Genomic DNA, 16,986 nt, shown 5'->3' with positions numbered 1-16,986 from the left:
CCCTACTTCTCCGTGTGTGCACTGAGATGGCACTCGTCTCCAGCAAAACAGCAGCACAAAAGCCTTCTGCCTCAGGCTCATCTACTGGGAAGCCAGGGGAAGACAAACCAAGATACATCCTTGTGAAATTACAGAACACTGGGGGAAATACCCTCCAAGTTCCCAGAGCGAAAGAAAAACAATTACTTGATTACTACAAGTAATCAAAAGTAATCAACAAATCAGAATGGCTCTGGTCTCATTACTGCAATATTGGAACACAATTGAGCAAATCCTTCAAAATCTGACAGAAAATTGTTTCTGGCTTAGAAATTTACATTCTGGTTTAGATTTTTTTATATATATATTCTGGTTTAGAATTTTATACCCAGTCATACTCATTGGAAAAGACCCTGATGCTGGGAACAGTTGAAGGTAAAAGGAGAAGGGGGTGGCAGAGGATGAGATGGTTGGATAGCATCGCTAACTCAGTGGACATGAACTTGGGCAAACTCCGGGAGACAGTGAGGGACAGGAAGGCCTCGAGTGCTGCAGTCCATGGGGCTGCAAAGAGTCTGACACAACTGAGCGACTGAACAGTAACCACCACCCAGTCCCACTATCCATCGATGGCGAGGGTGAAATAAAGGCAGTTTCAGGCATGGAGGCTTCCATAACGGTTTACTCCTCAGCAACAGTTCACTTGGACCAACGTGGCTGCCAACACAGAAACCAAGTCCTGCATAAAAGCCAAAGTGCCATGGGGTTCTGACTGACGAGGGGGTTAGATTCTGATGGAGCAAATTAGGCAAAAATGAAGTCTAGATCAAAATCACCTTTGAAAATCCCTTAAGAAAGAAATTTATACACATCCATTTTTCTCCACCCTTAGAACAGAGGCTGAGTCTTTAGTTTCCAGCAAATAAAGCCAAAGAGCTGGGAAATTCCCGAAGCACACTCAGCCTCTGAGACCATTGGTCTTGAGAATCACCTGGACCATCTCACAAGGGATTCTGGGAGAGGAGAGTCTCAGCGCAGACCCACCTAGCTCCATTAGCATTTGGAAGAACTAGCGATAATTAACCAGATTTCTGATCAGCAGAGTTTCCACGTTGTGTGTGTGTGTCCACGCACTCAGTCGTGTCCGACTCTGTGCGACCCCATGGACTGCAGCCCGCCAGGCTCCTCCTCTGTCCATGGGATTCTCCAGGCAAGAACACTGTAGTGGGTTGCCATTTCCTCCTCCAGGGGATCTTCCTGACCTAGGGGTTGAAACTGCGTCTCTTACATCTCCTGCATTGGCAGTTGGGTTCTTTACCACTAGCACCACCTGGGAAGCCCAGTTTCTGGTAATCAGAAGAATCCAAAAAGGAGAGGAGGGTGTGATGTGTGACCTCAAAAAAGGTCAGGGAGCTGCCTCAAGGGCAGCTGGGGGCCTTGAGGGGACACAGCCTCAGGTGGGAGAAGGGTGTCTAAGGAGAGGCGGCAGCCTGCAGGGCAAGACAAGGAAGTGAGCCGACAGGAGGCCTCCCTAGCCCGCAGAGATTCCTTCTCCAAAGCCAGCACGGCTGCCCTCTCACTGGTCATGTAAATTTTAAAGAGTAACATCGCCCCAGATGGCCCCAGTGCCAGCCCCCTCACTACAACCCCAGGGCCCCACCTGTCCCCACCTTCACCGTTACCTATGTCACCTCCCTAACTCCTCACTGAAACTCCCGGCAAAATCCGGTGTTTCTGGAAGTCAGGAGCCATGGCCCCCGACCTCACCTTGAACCCCAGCTCTTCTCTTTGGAAGGGATAAAGTCAGCCGGTGCCTCCCCCATCTGCAGCTTTGTGTTCATGAACAAAGAAGCAAACGCTGCAGCCCCTTCCTCACACTTGCTAACGGCTGTGTGAGCTCGCTCAGCACAGACTCCTGTTTCCTAACATCCTGCTCCTTTTCCTCGGCTCTGACTGGCCAAGCCCTTTTCAGGCTGGATGTGACCACATGCTGTTTGCACTGAGCTCCACCCAAAATGATCCCTTATTCTGGACCATGGATCACCAGGTTCCACCGAGAGAAGGAGCCAGCCAGAAGGGCTCCGGGCCTCTCCTCTGCGTCCTGACGTGGAACTTCAGACGGTGCCTGCCCCAGGCAGGCAGGCTTTCTGGGTGAGCCCCCAGAGGCAGAGCCCTGTTATAGAGTTCTGCCGCGGCAAAGATGTGGTGCTGGGTGTTCCCAACACTGGGGCACCTGGGAAGTGTATCTGGTGGATATACCTGCGGAGGGGCAGGGGTGGGGAAAGGGAAGTGGAGCCAAGGAGAGGGCGCTCCTAGGCAGGGAAGTGTGGCTCAACTCCATCTCCCTCGCGGGACAGGCGTCCGCTGGGTCCCTCACCAATGTATGATGGCACCTTAGGGTCTCAAAGAATGAGATTTCCCCGTGCAAGGAAGCATAAATTTTAGTTAGGGAAGTATGTCCAGGGCGAGACTTTACAAGGCAAAACTAGCAAGGAGGAGAAATTAGTCTTCAATGACCTTATGCCCCCATCCTACTTCCAATACATCTAAAATGGAATTGTCTATAACCTCAGCCATTTGTTGGATGGTTATGCAGTTCATCTCTTGCAGCCAGCACTCTAAAATAAGGAGTGTAGGAAGGACAGTGTTTACAAAGTATTAATTCTTGCTTGTCTTCCGCCCTACTCCCACCCGCCCCCCTCCGGCTCCCCGCTGCAAGACCCTGAACTGTACTCTTATTGGTCTATCTGGGAATGATACAGAAGAATGTTACCAAAAAATGTTACGGAAAGATGCAAAAAGTTAAACCTTCCAACTTCTGACATGTGAAATAGAATGGAAATACATGGACTTGTAGATGAGGCTACTGTCTGGGCCCAGAGCAAGGCAGCAGCTCTCCAGGCTCACCACACCACCACACGGGTTCAGAGCCAGGCTGCGAGGGTGTTGATATCAGCCCCACTGCATCCTGGCTGTGTGAACTCAGGCCTCCACTTCCACGTCTGTCCCATGGCAATACGAATAGCACCGCTCTCAGAGGGTGGACCATTCATCGCTGCATCGAGCAGATATTCCTGAGCCAAGCCCTGCTCCGGGCAGGGGTGAAACATCAAGAGCGATGGTGATGTTCTGGTGGGGAAAAGAATGTGGCTTGTCATTTGAAAAAATAAGCTCACTCCACTAAGTACTGTGAGAGTTGTATGAGCTATTGTGTGAAAACATTCAAAACAGAACCTGAAATATGATTATGTTTACTCATAACTGACCACGGGCCCTAGTGATCAGTTTCTCAGGTGGCCCTAGTGGTAAAGAACCCGCCTGCCAATGCGGGAGACATAAGAGACATGGTTTTGATCCCTGGGTTGGGAAGATCCCCTGGAGGAGTGCATGGTATCCACTCCAGTATTCTTGCCTGGAGAATCCCATGGACAGAGGAGCCTGGCAGGCTACTGTCCATGGGGTCACAAAGAGTCAGACATGACTGAAGCAAATGAGCATGCACACACGCATAACTGATCATACTTTTCTAGCAGGACCCACGGGGTTACCTCCATGGCAGGGTTCCTAGCACCTGCGTTCAGAGTCGTGCTTGCCTGATCTGCTCCCAAGGGGCCAGACGACGTGTCCTTTATCCCTCCCGCCCTGCTGCTGGTTGCTCTGCTCCAATCTCTACGTTGATTGTACGTTGGGGGTTTTCCAGCCCTGCCGGCTGCCCCAGGAGCCTTCTCCACACCCGTGACTGAATTACCATTTTGTTCCAGCTCACAAGAGGACTAGTGTGGGAACACCGCAGACCAGATGGAATTTTCGAGACCCTGTCATTTGTCGGAAATTTTCTCTGGCTGCCTTGGTATTAATGGCCATACAGTTTGCTCTCAGGCCTGGGAGTGGGGATTGAGGCTGAAAAACGAAAGCAAGTTTCTCTCTGGGCCATTCTGTTCCAGCCTTCCAGAGAGTTCTACTCTCTGGCTGCTCAGAGGCCAGGGACACGGCCCCAGAGAAGAGTGGGGAGAGGGGGCAGGTCTGTGTCCTACATACACACTTCCCCCCAATTCCAACCAAACTCGTGGCAACAGGGGAGTGAACCAATTAGGGCCACTGGGAGGAAAATCCACCTGACTCTGCCTTAAATCCATCCCAGTCACAGCAGGTCATATGGACTTCTCCAGAATCAGGCCGGGAGGAGAGTTCGTAAACCGGGATCCTTGGGCTGAATCTGGCCTGCAGATGTGTTTTGTTTGGCCTGAGAGGTTTTAAGTAAGTTTGATCCAATCTTTAAAAACCAGGATATTTCCTATAAAAACCTAGATTTCCAGCCTCCTGTGAAAAGGAAGAAGTTTGAGCCACAACTTGGGCCCACGTTCTCATATGGCTGGAGTGGAGGATGGCTCCCTCTCTCAAGGATACGCTCTCTGCCGTCCACCACAGGCTCCACCATGCCCTGACGCGTCTCCCAAGAGAAGGAAGAACAGTTGCCTTTGGAGTCTCACTTGCTTTGTCGTTTTCCCAAGAATATAAAGACTTCCCTGAGCACAGCTCAATACAACCAGAGAAAACAAAACGTAGATAGGCATTTTCTTCTTTACACCCAGCCCACTTCTTTCACTTATGCGACCAGCCTGGGCTCCATCAGCACTTCTGTTTATACTTCCTGGGCCAGATCGGCACTGCCCAATATGAGAGCCACGAACCACCAGTGGCTATTTACATCTAAACTCATTAAAATCTAACATTTCCATTCCTGGGCTGCACTCACCCCGTTTCAAGTACTCAGCAGTCACCTGGGGGTGGTTGCCACCAAGGTGGACAGCGCAGAGTAGAAACTGTCCATCTTCTCAGAAAGTCGTACTGGACTGGGCTCTGGGGACACCTGCTGAGTTCTACACTTGGGCCGCCCTGGGCGCTCTGGGGAGCTGCCGCCTTGCAGAGGTTCACTACCTAACCAGGGAGAAAGCCACCGCCCAGGACGAGAGATGAGGGGAAGCACCCCTCAGTGTCACGGGGACCCTCTCAGAGCCAGAGAAGAGGAGCAGGTCTGTTTTCATGATAAAAGAGAATGCTCAGCTAGCCCCTCATGTTTCCGGTCCTAGGCAGTCTCCTCAGAAGCTTCCAGAAAGGGGGACTCCTTCAGGCCCTCATGGAGATGCTGCTTTGATGTCTGGTGCAAGCTCTGGAGGTGCCCCAAGCAAAGCACAGAGTCAAGATGGGCCTCTGAGCTGGCGTTCCCTGGCAGGACTTCTCCCCAGCACTGGCCTTCCCCACCCCCCACCCCCAGCTCCGAGGCACCCTGCCACCTGTATCCACTGTCCTCAAGGCCTCACGGCCGTCCTCAGTCCTCTCCCCAAATCCAATTCTCACCCACGTCCAGGGCTCCTACTTCCAGTCCCTGCCCTTCCCGCCCTCCCCTCCTCCACCCGAGTCTAAACAAGACACTCCTGGGACCCACACCCTCAGGTGACACTCTACACAAGAAACTCATTTCCAAGAATATTTACTTGTAACAGAAAATTTCCACAGATGCTACCAAAATAAAACAGCTACGTACTAAGTGTGAGAATTTTCAGGTTGATCGAACGGAAAGAGACTCAGATTTGTGGTTGTAGTGTTGCTCAGTCGCTAAGTCATGTCTGACTCTTCGAGACCCCATGGACTGCAGCACGCCAGGCTTCCCTGTCCTTCAGCAGCTCCCGGAGTTTGCTCAAACTCATGGGAAAGACTAGAGACCTCTTCAAGAAAATTAGAGATACCAAGGGAACATTTCATGCAAAGATGGGCTCGATAAAGGACAGAAATGGTAGGGACATAACAGAAGCAGAAGATATTAAGAAGAGGTGGCAAGAATACACAGAAGAATTGTACAAAAAAGATCTTCACGACCCAGATAATCACGATGGTGTGATCACTCACCTAGAGCCAGACATCCTGGAATGTGAAGTCAAGTGGGCCTTAGAAAGCATCACTACGAACAAAGCTAGTGGAGGTGATGGAATTCCAGTTGAGCTATTTCAAATCCTGAAAGATGATGCTGTGAAAGTGCTGAACTCAATATGCCAGGAAATATGGAAAACTCAGCAGTGGCCACAGGACTGGAAAAGGTCGGTTTTCATTCCAATCCCAAAGAAAGGCAATGCCAAAGAATGCTCAAACTACCGCACAACTGCACTCATCTCACACGCTAGTAAAGTAATGCTTAAAATTCTCCAAGCCAGGCTTCAGCAATACGTGAACCGTGAACTTCCAGATGTTCAAGCTGGTTTTAGAAAAGGCAGAGGAACCAGAGATCAAATTGCCAACATCCGATGGCTCATCGAAAAAGCAAGAGAGTTCCAGAAAAACATCTATTTCTGCTTTATTGACTATGCCAAAGCCTTTGACTGTGTGGATCACAATAAACTGTGGAAAATTCTGAAAGAGATGGGAATACCAGACCATCTGACCTGTCTCTTGAGAAACCTGTATGCAGGTCAGGAAACAACAGTTAGAACTGGACATGGAACAACAGACTGGTTCCAAATAGGAAAAGGAGTATGTCAAGGCTGTATATTGTCACCCTGCTTATTTAACTTATATGCAGAGTACATCATGAGAAACACTGGGCTGGAAGAAACACAAGCTGGAATCAAGATTGCCGGGAGAAATATCAATAACCTCAGATATGCAGATGACACCACTCTTATGGCAGAAAGCGAAGAAGAACTAAAGAGCCTCTTGATGAAAGTGAAAGAGGAGAGTGAAAAAGTTGGCTTAAAGCTCAACGTTCAGAAAACTAAGATCATGGCATCTGGTCCCATCACTTCATGGGAAATAGATGGGTAAACAGTGGAAACAGTGTCAGACTTTATTTTTGGGGGCTCCAAAATCACTGCTGATGGTGACTGCAGCCATGAAATTAAAAGACGCTTACTCCTTGGAAGGAATGTTATGACCAACTTAGATAGCATATTTAAAAGCAGAGACATTACTTTACCAACAAAGGTCCGTCTAGTCAAGGCTATGGTTTTTCCAGTAGCCATGTATGGATGTGAGAGTTGGACGGTGAAGAAAGCTGAGCGCCGAAGAATTGATACTTTTGAACTGTGGTATTGCAGAAGACTCTTGAGAGTCCCTTGGACTGCAAGGAGATCCAACCAATCCATCCTAAAGGAGATCAGACCTGGGTGTTCATTGGAAGGACTGATGTTGAAGCTGAAACTCCAATACTTTGGCCACCTCATGCGAACAGTTGACTCATTGGAAAAGACCATGATGCTGGGAAGGATTGGGGGCAGGAGGAGAAGGGGACAACAGAGGATGAGATAGTTGGATGGCATCTCCGACTTGATAGACATGGGTAAACTCTGGGAGTTGGTGATGTACAGGGAGGCCTGGCGTGCTGTGATTTATGGGGCCGCAAAGAGTCGGACACAACTGAGCGACTGAACTGAACTGAACTGAATTGAAGTCCGTCGTAGGGCCCACCTTAAAGTCCTTCATACATATGAACTGCGTGACTTGGCAGTTAGAGCATCACTGATGTCTAAGTTACTCTATTTACTACTCTCTAAACTGGATCCAATGATAGCAGCCTTAACACTTGTAGGATTGAAGATTCAACACGATAATGGATAAGAGAACTAGAAAGCCCAACACAAACATTTGCTGTTATCAGTTCCAAGGTGAATGATCTCACAGCCAGCACAGAGGCCAGCACTCACTAGAAGTTTGCTGAAGGTTATTTTTTAATGACCTTGGAGTAGAAGCTGAGGAAAAATATTTTTTAGACAAAGGGGGTTCTTGGCATGTTTGAAGGTCAGATCACACAGATGACCATCTGTATAGAAGCAGTTTCCAAATCCTTTTAGCACCAAAGATTAGTGCTACTTCAGCCACCTGGTGAAGCCATGGCTTTCTCAGGATGCTTTTTTTTTAATGTACAAATAAAAAGCAGAGGGTTACAAAGGCAATCAATTACACTGAAATATAGTCATCAAAATATTCCAAAAAACAAATCTGTGATATAATAATACATGTGCTTCTTTATTAATGCATTAAATGATGAGATCTATCAACTCATCTAATAACAAATGCAGTTTCAAAGTAGTGAAGAGTGAAGACTATATTTCAGAGAATCTGCTTCCACCTCATGATATAAAATCTCTGTGATTCCTCTTGGTGACTAAGTTATAGGTCTTGTTAACGCTATGGTGGTTAGCGCCTACATTCATTCTTGAAGAAATGCTGAAATTCAGTTAGAGACAGGTGAAAATAAAAATGGAACTTTTCATTATCCAAGTTTAGGGCTCCCTTGAATTCTAGGCATGGACCATGTCAAGACTCTTTGAACTGGTACCATTTGATTCTGCCTTTCTCCAGTTCACCATCAAAGGGAGAGACCTACATGGCTGATACAAAGGCAGGCCCTTTAGAGCACCTATTCCCTAGTGGGAACTAGGGAACAGGGATACCCCCCCAACACCTGCTCCCCTGATGCACTGAAGGCTCCTACTAACAGTCCTGGTGGCCCAGGCCTCTATGCATCTCCAGCCCTATCTGTTGTCCAGGGACAAGGTAATAATCACAGCTCCCACTAACTGAGCACTTACCCTGTGCTGATGACTATTGTATGAGATGATTTATGCTCATGATAGCATCAACACACAATCCCACAAGGAGGTGGTGTTCTCTTAGGGGAAACTGAGGCTGAGAGGTTAAAGGATCACTGACTTGCCCCAGGTGGTAAGCAGGGTTTGAACTCAGTTGTTCGAGTTAGAACTCACCTCTGACCCTTCATGCTTTCATACCAGGCACTGCTACAGGCCCTGTGACAATTACAGTTTAAGCCCAGGGGATGGATGAGTGTGAACAAGGAATGGGTGAGTGTGAATAGGAGCCTTTCCTGACACCCAGAGAAGCGACCGAACAGGCTGGCATTGCCCAGACATCCCTACCCCCTCCCCAAAGGGAAATGAGGGGATTTTAACTAGAGTTTCAGGAGACTGTTCTGAAAGGAAGGAATACAATAACATCTTTGTAGCTGCAAGAAGAGCTCTGGGGCAGCAGGAACCGTGGGGAGAGCAGGGGGCGGGGGTGAGACAGAGCTGGCCGAGCTGGCCTGCGCAGGGCCTGCAGACCGTGGCCGGGTGTACTGTCCAGGAGGCCACCACTGCCGGCGGCCAGTCCCCCGGCCGGGATCCGGGTCCCCCTGCAGGTACAACTGAGCTTCTGTGTGAACAGACAACAGAGCCGCTCTGTCCTGGAGAAAGAGGCCTGTGTGTCCCGACCCCCCTCCTCCCGCGCAGGGATGGACATCCGAATGGCCCATTCACGGGCCACCCCAGCCTCCCGCCCTCAAACCGGCTGCAGCCTCCACCTCCATGGGGCCCAGACTTCCCAGGGAGCACAACCCACAGCCCTCAGCCCACCTCGGACAGCGCCAGTCCTTCGCTCCTTCCCACCCTCTCCTTTCCACCTGGCTGGAAAGCCATCATCGCATGACCCCTGGGGCTGAGGTCCCTTCATTTCCTTTGGAGGAAGGCACGGCCTCTGCCTTTAGTCTACAGTCCAGACGGGAACATGACCACAGACAACATTCCCCACTGAGTAACTAGCTGGGCTGTATTAATAGATGTTTCTGCGGGAGGTGTAAGTCGCCAGCATGTGTATTTGAAGGAACCTTGGCATGGAGGAGGGCACGCACATGGAGCCTCTCCTTCCACAACACGTGGAGACTGAGACAGAAGAGGTGCAGCGTCTTGAGAATTCTTCTAGTACATTGCAAGGCACTGCTGCAAAACCAGTCTGGACAGAAGCAAGGCAGCTGCTGGACAAGCCAAGTTTGTTCTGCTGATACAGTTTCCCCGGCAGGAGCACCAGGACACGGGAAGCGCAGAGAGGCGGCAGCGGCAGCCCTTGGCTGCCAGGCCGGTGGGAAGCGTCACAGCTCTGCCGCAGGGCAGCACGCTGCTGAAACCCAGCTTGGAGCACCGTACCCAGCACAGCCCGGCCCCGTCTCCCCCGGCTGGCATGCTCAGACTTCTAGGGGCACCTGTGGGCTCCTGCGGGTCCCCAGAGGTGAAAGGGCCTCCCTGGGGCCGTCCCTTTTGTCTTTGAACCCCAGTCTCCTCATCTGGCATCCATAAACCTCCGGCTCTTAACGCTGATCTTTTTTCTCTCCTTTAGTCCTAACCCCTCAGCTGTCTTTGACCAGTTCTTTGACTGATGGCATTTTTGGAAAAATCCCTCCACTGGCTCCTGGACATGGAACCATGAACCTGTTGCCGAAGCCAAGATGGAAGGATGTGACTTTTCCAGATGGTTCTGGAAGAGGTTGTTTGCTCACTGCAAGCAAATGCCCTCAAAAGCCAAACAAAAACTGCCCGCGAGTAAACAGCATGGGACACAGACCCTTTCTGCGGCCACTTAGCAGAAACCCAAGCCCGAGCCCGAGCCCGTGGCAGGCGGGGCAGCTGGGCCAGGAGCGATGGAGCAGCCGCAGCCCTGCCCACCCCCCAGCAGGATCTGGGGGCCACAAGGAAGGGGACCCCCGTGGCTGCGCTAGCCGAGAGGGCGCCAGGGCGTTGCAGGCAAGGTGGCTGGAGTGGCATGAGTAACGCTGTACTTGTTTTTACTGCAATTATCTCTCCTAGTTTTATGATTATAATAGCAAAACCAATTCAGAGGATTAAGGGAGAAATGTCAAACACTTCACCGTGACTCTAAGAATATACCATAGTGATCTATTTTATAGAACTGAAAATGATTAGAATCATTTTTAAATAAGTGACTTCTATATCATGTTACTTCTAAGGGTGGCTAGTTACAGGACCCCATTGTTCTTTTTTTTTTTTAATGTGTCTATTTATTTGGCTGTACCAGGTCTTGGCTGCAGCACTCAAGATCTTTGATGTTCATTGCAGCATGCAGGATATTTACTTGAGCCATGTGGGACCTAGTTCCCTGACCAGGACTTAAACCCAGACCCCTTGCGCTGGGAGCTCAGAGTCTTAGCCACTGGACCACCAGGGAAGTCCCAGGAGCCCATTGTTGTCATTCAGTCGCTACGTCATGTCCAACTCTTTTTGTGACCCCCTGGACTGCAGTACGCCAGGCTTCCCTGTCCTCCACTCTCTCTCAGAGTATGCTCAAATTCACGTCCATTGAGTCAGTGATGCTACCTCATCATCTCATCCTCTGCCGCCCTCCTCTCCTCTCCTTTTGCCTTCAATCTTTCCCAGCATTAGGGTCCTTTCCAATGAGTCAGCTCTTCGCATCAGGTGGCCAAAAGACCCCATAAGATAAGGGGTCTTACCTTTACTATGAAGAAAGAGGAGCAAGGCACAGAAGCCTCTGTATCCAGATGCCTCAGCAAGAAACGGAAGTCGCTCTTGACTTGCCCTCAGGTTGCCAAGGGCTGGAGGTTCTCCTACCCAAATATCTCCCACACTTGCTCCCTCTGGCCACGCCTCCCTCTGGTCCACCAGGGTCAGGGGTCACGACTGTTCCCAGACACTGCCCCTCCACCCGTCCCCTGCAGTCTCCCCTCCCTGGGAAACTGCTCTCTAAAATGCAAACACAATCCCACCTCTCCAAGCTCAAAAGCCTTCCCATTGCCCTCTCTGTTCTCAGGATGATAGCACAAATCCCGCCTCTGGCTGGGGAGACCACTCGCGCCCCCTTTCCAGGCTCTGCCTCCAGCCCCATTTCCAGAAGGTTCCCCCAAACTCCCTCCTGGCCAGCTTGGACAGCTCACTTTTGCTTTTAGGGCTTTGCTCATGCTGTTCCTTCGCTAGACTGCTTTTCCTTCTTCTTCTTGTTATATTATTTAACTATTCTTTAAATTATTTTTTCAGTAAAACTAAAATTTTTGTATTCAGTTCTATGAGTCTTAGCATGTGGATAGGACCACCACCCACCACAATCAGTACATGACGGTTCCATCACTGCAAAATCCTCCCTGGAGAATTCCACGGCCATGGAAAGTGACACTCAGGCCCTGGCCCTGGAGACCTGAGTTCTTTCAGAAACACTCAAGGCCCGGAGACCAGCGGAGGCCCCTACTGCTTCCCCATCTCTGCATCCTCCCCTCCTGGCCTCTCACTCTGACCCGCCTTCACCCCGCAGTTCACTAGCTGCCACCTTACAGCCCCTTCTGGTCCCTCTCAGCAAGCACTTGTGGAGCCCCCAGGCCACTTCCAAGAATATGTGCACAGGTGCGGGGGGCATACAGGGAAGGCAGCCTGGGGGGCGCCCACAAACCTGGCTCCATCCTCACCTTGGGCCAGATGGCCCATCAGACACAAGCCTGTGTAGTAGGCACATCCAGACGACACAGGGATTGCACTCAAACACCCCAGGTGGAAACACTTCAGCAGTCATATCAGAAAACTAAGCCAAGCAAAGAGCCCCGGTGGGTTAGGCCCTGGTGTGCTTCGACGTCAGCACCTGGGTAGAGAGGGAGGGCTAGCCCCCCAGGCCTCTTCTGGGGCACTGTCAGCATCTTTGAGGAGGAACTGGGGCACATTTCTCCCCCTCTCCCCTGACACTAAGAAGGACGTTAATTCTCGTGAGGCATATCCCCACCTCTACACTATCCCTTCCAACCCACTGCTTTGGACCAACTCCTGCTTGGTCTGGTTGGGGCCAGTGGGCTGTTTAAACCCTCTGTTTCCAGGCCAGCCCTGCAGAGTCTGGTTTCTGTATGTAGCAGGAGCTGCTCTGTGAGCTGGGTGCTCACAGGAGAGGGTATTGAATTCCCCGCAGGCTCCAAGGGCTGGAAGTCCTGATTCCAAGTTCTGATTTCAAAACTGGTTTAACTGCTTCTCCAGCTGAGCCTGAGAACCTGAAGCCTTCACCCAGACCTCCTGCAGGGTTATCTGCCAGGACACCCGGACCTTAGACCTCGGGGGCTACAGCTGAATGGGGCTGCCTGTTCACCCAGCCAACACTCAGCAAGGAGGCTCAGGGCAGACAGACAAGGCAGGCATCTCCCAGGGACTGGGTATTGGTGAGAAGAGAGATCTAAACGGAACAAGAAAACTATTGCAGGTTAGAATCTGTCTCCATTTGACCCATACTTAGAGTCCCAGGAGCACCTCCTATCCAATAGTCGGGATTAGATAAAATACATCAATGACTTCGTTACTGTTTTAGGTCCTAACAAAAAGAAAATCTATTTTTGTGGGTACCTTACACCCATTCTTATAGCACCTTTGGGGTACCACGGGGTTTCACCTCTGAGATTCCTTTGCTCCTCATAGCACCCCCTAGGTATAAGCCCATTTTATATATGAGGGACCTGAGGTTCAAAGCATCGGAGTCAGAGTGCTTACTCAAAGCCATACAGTAGCCTAGTCTGGCACAAGCCTCATTCTGATTTGAAACCACGTGCCTCCCACCCGCCATCCTGCCACTCCAAGCTGCACCAGAGGCCTCAAGGATATGACGAACGAGGAGACCTGGAGACCTGGAGAAGGTCGCACCCCTTCTCCAGCCTTAGCCCCTTCACCAAGAGATTCCCTTCCAGGTCTTAACCTTTAGGGACAGGAGCTCTTGGTTCTTCCAAGGAGAACTGAGCTGTGTGTGGGCTCCCCTGGGATGCCCTTCTCCCCATGGCTGCCTGATGACATGCTCATAGTAGAGTGAAGACAGACAAGAGGAAAGTCCTCCCACACCCACACTCTGGGTCCTCGAGGGTGGCTGCAGTAAAATCCTTGATGAAGAGTCTGAATCAGTTTGTTCTTGTGCGACTGCTTGATTCCCATTTCCATGGATGATCAGAAGCCGGCCCCAGGCCATCGAAAACAACCCCAAAGTAGAAATGACCTGAAGTCCACAAGCAAGGAGATGATTATCAGAACCATGGTATTGAGAATTCCCTGACAGTCTAGTGGTTAAGAATCCACCTTGCAATGCGAGGGTGCAGGGTGTATCCCTGGTCGAGGAACTATGATCCCACGTGTCACAGAGCAATTTGGCCCTTGTGCTGTGCTTAGTTGCTCAGTCATGTCCGACTCTTTGCAACCTCGTGGACTGTAGCCCACCAGGCTCCTCTGTCCATGGGGATTCTCCAGGCAAGAATACTGGAGTGGCTTGCCATGCCCTCCTCCAGGGGATCTTCCCGACCTAGGGATTGAACCCAGGTTTCCTGCATTGCAGGCAGATTCTTTACCATCTAAGCCATTAGGGAAGCCCAAGAATACTGGAGTGGGTAGCCTATCCCTTCTTCAGGAGAACTTCCTGACCCAGGGATCAAACCCAGGTCTCCTGCATTGCAGGTGGATTCTTTAATGTCTGACCCCACATGCCGCAACTACTGAGCTCACGCACTCTGGAGCCCACTCACTGCAGTGAAAGATCCCACGTGTTGCAACTAAGACCTGACACAGCCAAATAAAGAAATAAATATCACAGGGTTAATAATCATGGTACTGAGCATTGAAAGTAGGGTGATGAAGACCTTTTTAGAGATGTACACATTACAAAAACACATTTTTTTGATAAAAACTGAGGTAAGATTTTTCAGACTGAAATTGAAGAAAGTGGAGAAAACCACTAGACCATTCAGGTATGACCTAAATCAAATCCCTTATGACTGTACAGTAGAAGTGAGAAATAGATTTAAAGGACTAGATCTAGTAGACAGAATGCCTGATGAACTATGGATGGAGGTTCGTGACATTGTACAGGAGATAGGAATCAAGACCATCCCCAAGAAAAAGAAATGCAAAAAAGCAAAATGGCTGTCTGAGGAGGCCTTACAAATAGCTTGGAAAGACGGGAAGTGAAAAGCCAAGGAGAAAAGGAAAGATATACTCATTTGAATGCAGAGTTCCAAAGAATAACAAGGAGAGATAAGAAAGCCTTCCTCAGCAATCAATGCAAAGAAATAGAGGAAAACAATAGAATAGGAAAGACTAGAGATCTTTTCAAGAAAATTAGAGATACCAAGGGAACATTTCATGCAAAGATGGGCTCAATAAAGGACAGAGATGGTAGGGACCTAACAGAAGCAGAAGATATTAAGAAGATGTGGCAAGAATACACAGAAGAATTGTACAAAAAAGTTCTTCACGACCCAGATAATCACGATGGTGTGATCACTTACCTAGAGCCAGACATCCTGAAATGTGAAGTCAAGTGGGCCTTAGGAAGCATCACTACCAACAAAGCTAGTGGAGGTGATGGAATTCCAGTTGAGCTATTTCAGATCCTGAAAGATGATGCTGTGAAAGTGATGCACTCAATATGCCAGCAAATCTGGAAAACTCAGCAGGGGCCCCAGGACAGGAAAAGGTCAGTTTTGATTCCAATCCCAAAGAAAGGCAATGCCAAAGAATGCTCAAACTACCGCACAATTGCACTCATCTCACACGCTAGTAAAGTAACGCTTAAAATTTTCCAAGCCAGGCTTCAGCAATACATGAACCGTGAACTTCCAGATGTTCAAGCTGGTTTTAGAAAAGGCAGAGGAACCAGAGATCAAATTGCCAACATCCGTTGGATCATCGAAAAAGCAAAAGAGTACCAGAAAAACATCTATTTCTGCTTTATTGACTTATGCCAAAGCCTTTGACTGTGTGGATCACAATAAACTGTGGAAAATTCTGAAAGAGATGGGAATACCAGACCATCTGACCTGCCTCTTGAGAAACCTGTATGCAGGTCAGGAAGCAACTGTTAGAACTGGACATGGAACAACAGACTGGTTCCAAATAGGAAAAGGAGTATGTCAAGGCTGTATATTGTCACCCTGCTTATTTAACTTATATGCAGAGTACATCATGAGAAACGCTGGGCTGGATGAAGCACAAGCTGGAATCAAGATTGCTGGAAGAAATATCAATAACCTCAGATATCCAGATGACACCAACCTTATGGCAGAAAGTTAAGAAGAACTTAAGAGCCTCTTGATGAAAGTGAAAGAGGAGAGTGAAAAAGTTGGCTTAAAGCTCAACATTCAGAAAACTAAGATCATGGCATCCGGTCCCATCACTTCATGGCAGATACATGGGCAAACAGTGGAAACAGTGTCAGACTTTATTTTTGGGGGCTCCAAAATCACTGCTGATGGTGACTGCAGCCATGAAATTAAAAGACGCTTACTCCTTGGAAAGAAAGTTATGACCAACCTAGACAGCATATTAAAAAGCACAGACATTACTTTGCCAACAAAGGTCCGTCTAGTCAAGGCTATGGTTTTTCCAGTGGTCATGTATGGATGTGAGAGTTGGAATATAAAGAAAGCTGAGAGCCGAAGAATTGATGCTTTTGAACTGTGGTGTTGGAGAAGACTCTTGAGAGTCCCTTGGACTGGAAGAAGATCCAACCAGTCCATCCTAAAGGAGATCAGTTCACTGGAAGGACTGATGTTGAAGCTGAAACTCCAATACTTTGGCCACCTGATGCGAAGAGCTGACTCATTGGAAAACACCCTGATGCTGGAAAGGATTGAGGGCAGGAGCAGAAGGGGATGACAGAGGATGAGATGGCTGGATGGCATCACCAACTCGATGGACATGGGTTTGGGTGGACTCAGGGAGTTGGTGATGGACCAGGAGGCCTGGCATGCTGAGGTTCATGGGGTTGCAAAGAGTCAGACATAACTGAGTGACTGAACTGACCTGGTCTGGGTCCCACCTTGGATTTGGTCCAGGAGGGTCAGGGCTGAGTTTGGACTATATGAAGGTCAGGGCTGAGCACCACTTGTCCCCCACACCTTTTAGCTACCCATGCTAACAGGAGGTCCACACCAGGGCTGGGATCCAGCCTCAGAATTATTCAGGCATCATCCATTTTTGGAGCTAAATGGCACCTCAAAGGGCATCCAGTTCAATCTCTCACTTTACAGAGAAGGAAACTGAGGCCCCCAAAGGACTCGTCTCCTGCCCACTCCTTTACTGACTCCTGCCGATGCCGGGTTGTTCTCAGGCCCCCAGGCCTCGGGGCCACAGGACCCTCCAGTCAGAGGGAGAAGTAAAGGAAACCTGCAGATCCCCAAGGCCATTCTGGTACCACAGGCACGTGGACCCC

The 16,986-nt window shown here is 49.5% G+C and overlaps 1 protein-coding gene across 5 annotated transcripts in view; it reads right to left on the bottom strand.

The window, feature by feature from the left end:
* GASK1A (golgi associated kinase 1A) overlaps positions 1-16,986 on the bottom strand; it is a 230,190-nt gene that overhangs the window by 31,891 nt on the left and 181,313 nt on the right. The gene's annotated exons all lie outside the window — the stretch shown is intronic.

This window comes from Giraffa tippelskirchi, chromosome 9, assembly GCF_054371585.1.
Source record: "Giraffa tippelskirchi isolate mGirTip1 chromosome 9, T2T-mGirTip1v1.2.pri, whole genome shotgun sequence".
Lineage (NCBI taxonomy): Eukaryota > Metazoa > Chordata > Mammalia > Artiodactyla > Giraffidae > Giraffa > Giraffa tippelskirchi.
The sequence above is the reverse complement of the archived record's forward strand: the minus strand, read 5'-3'. Positions and strand labels throughout refer to the sequence as shown.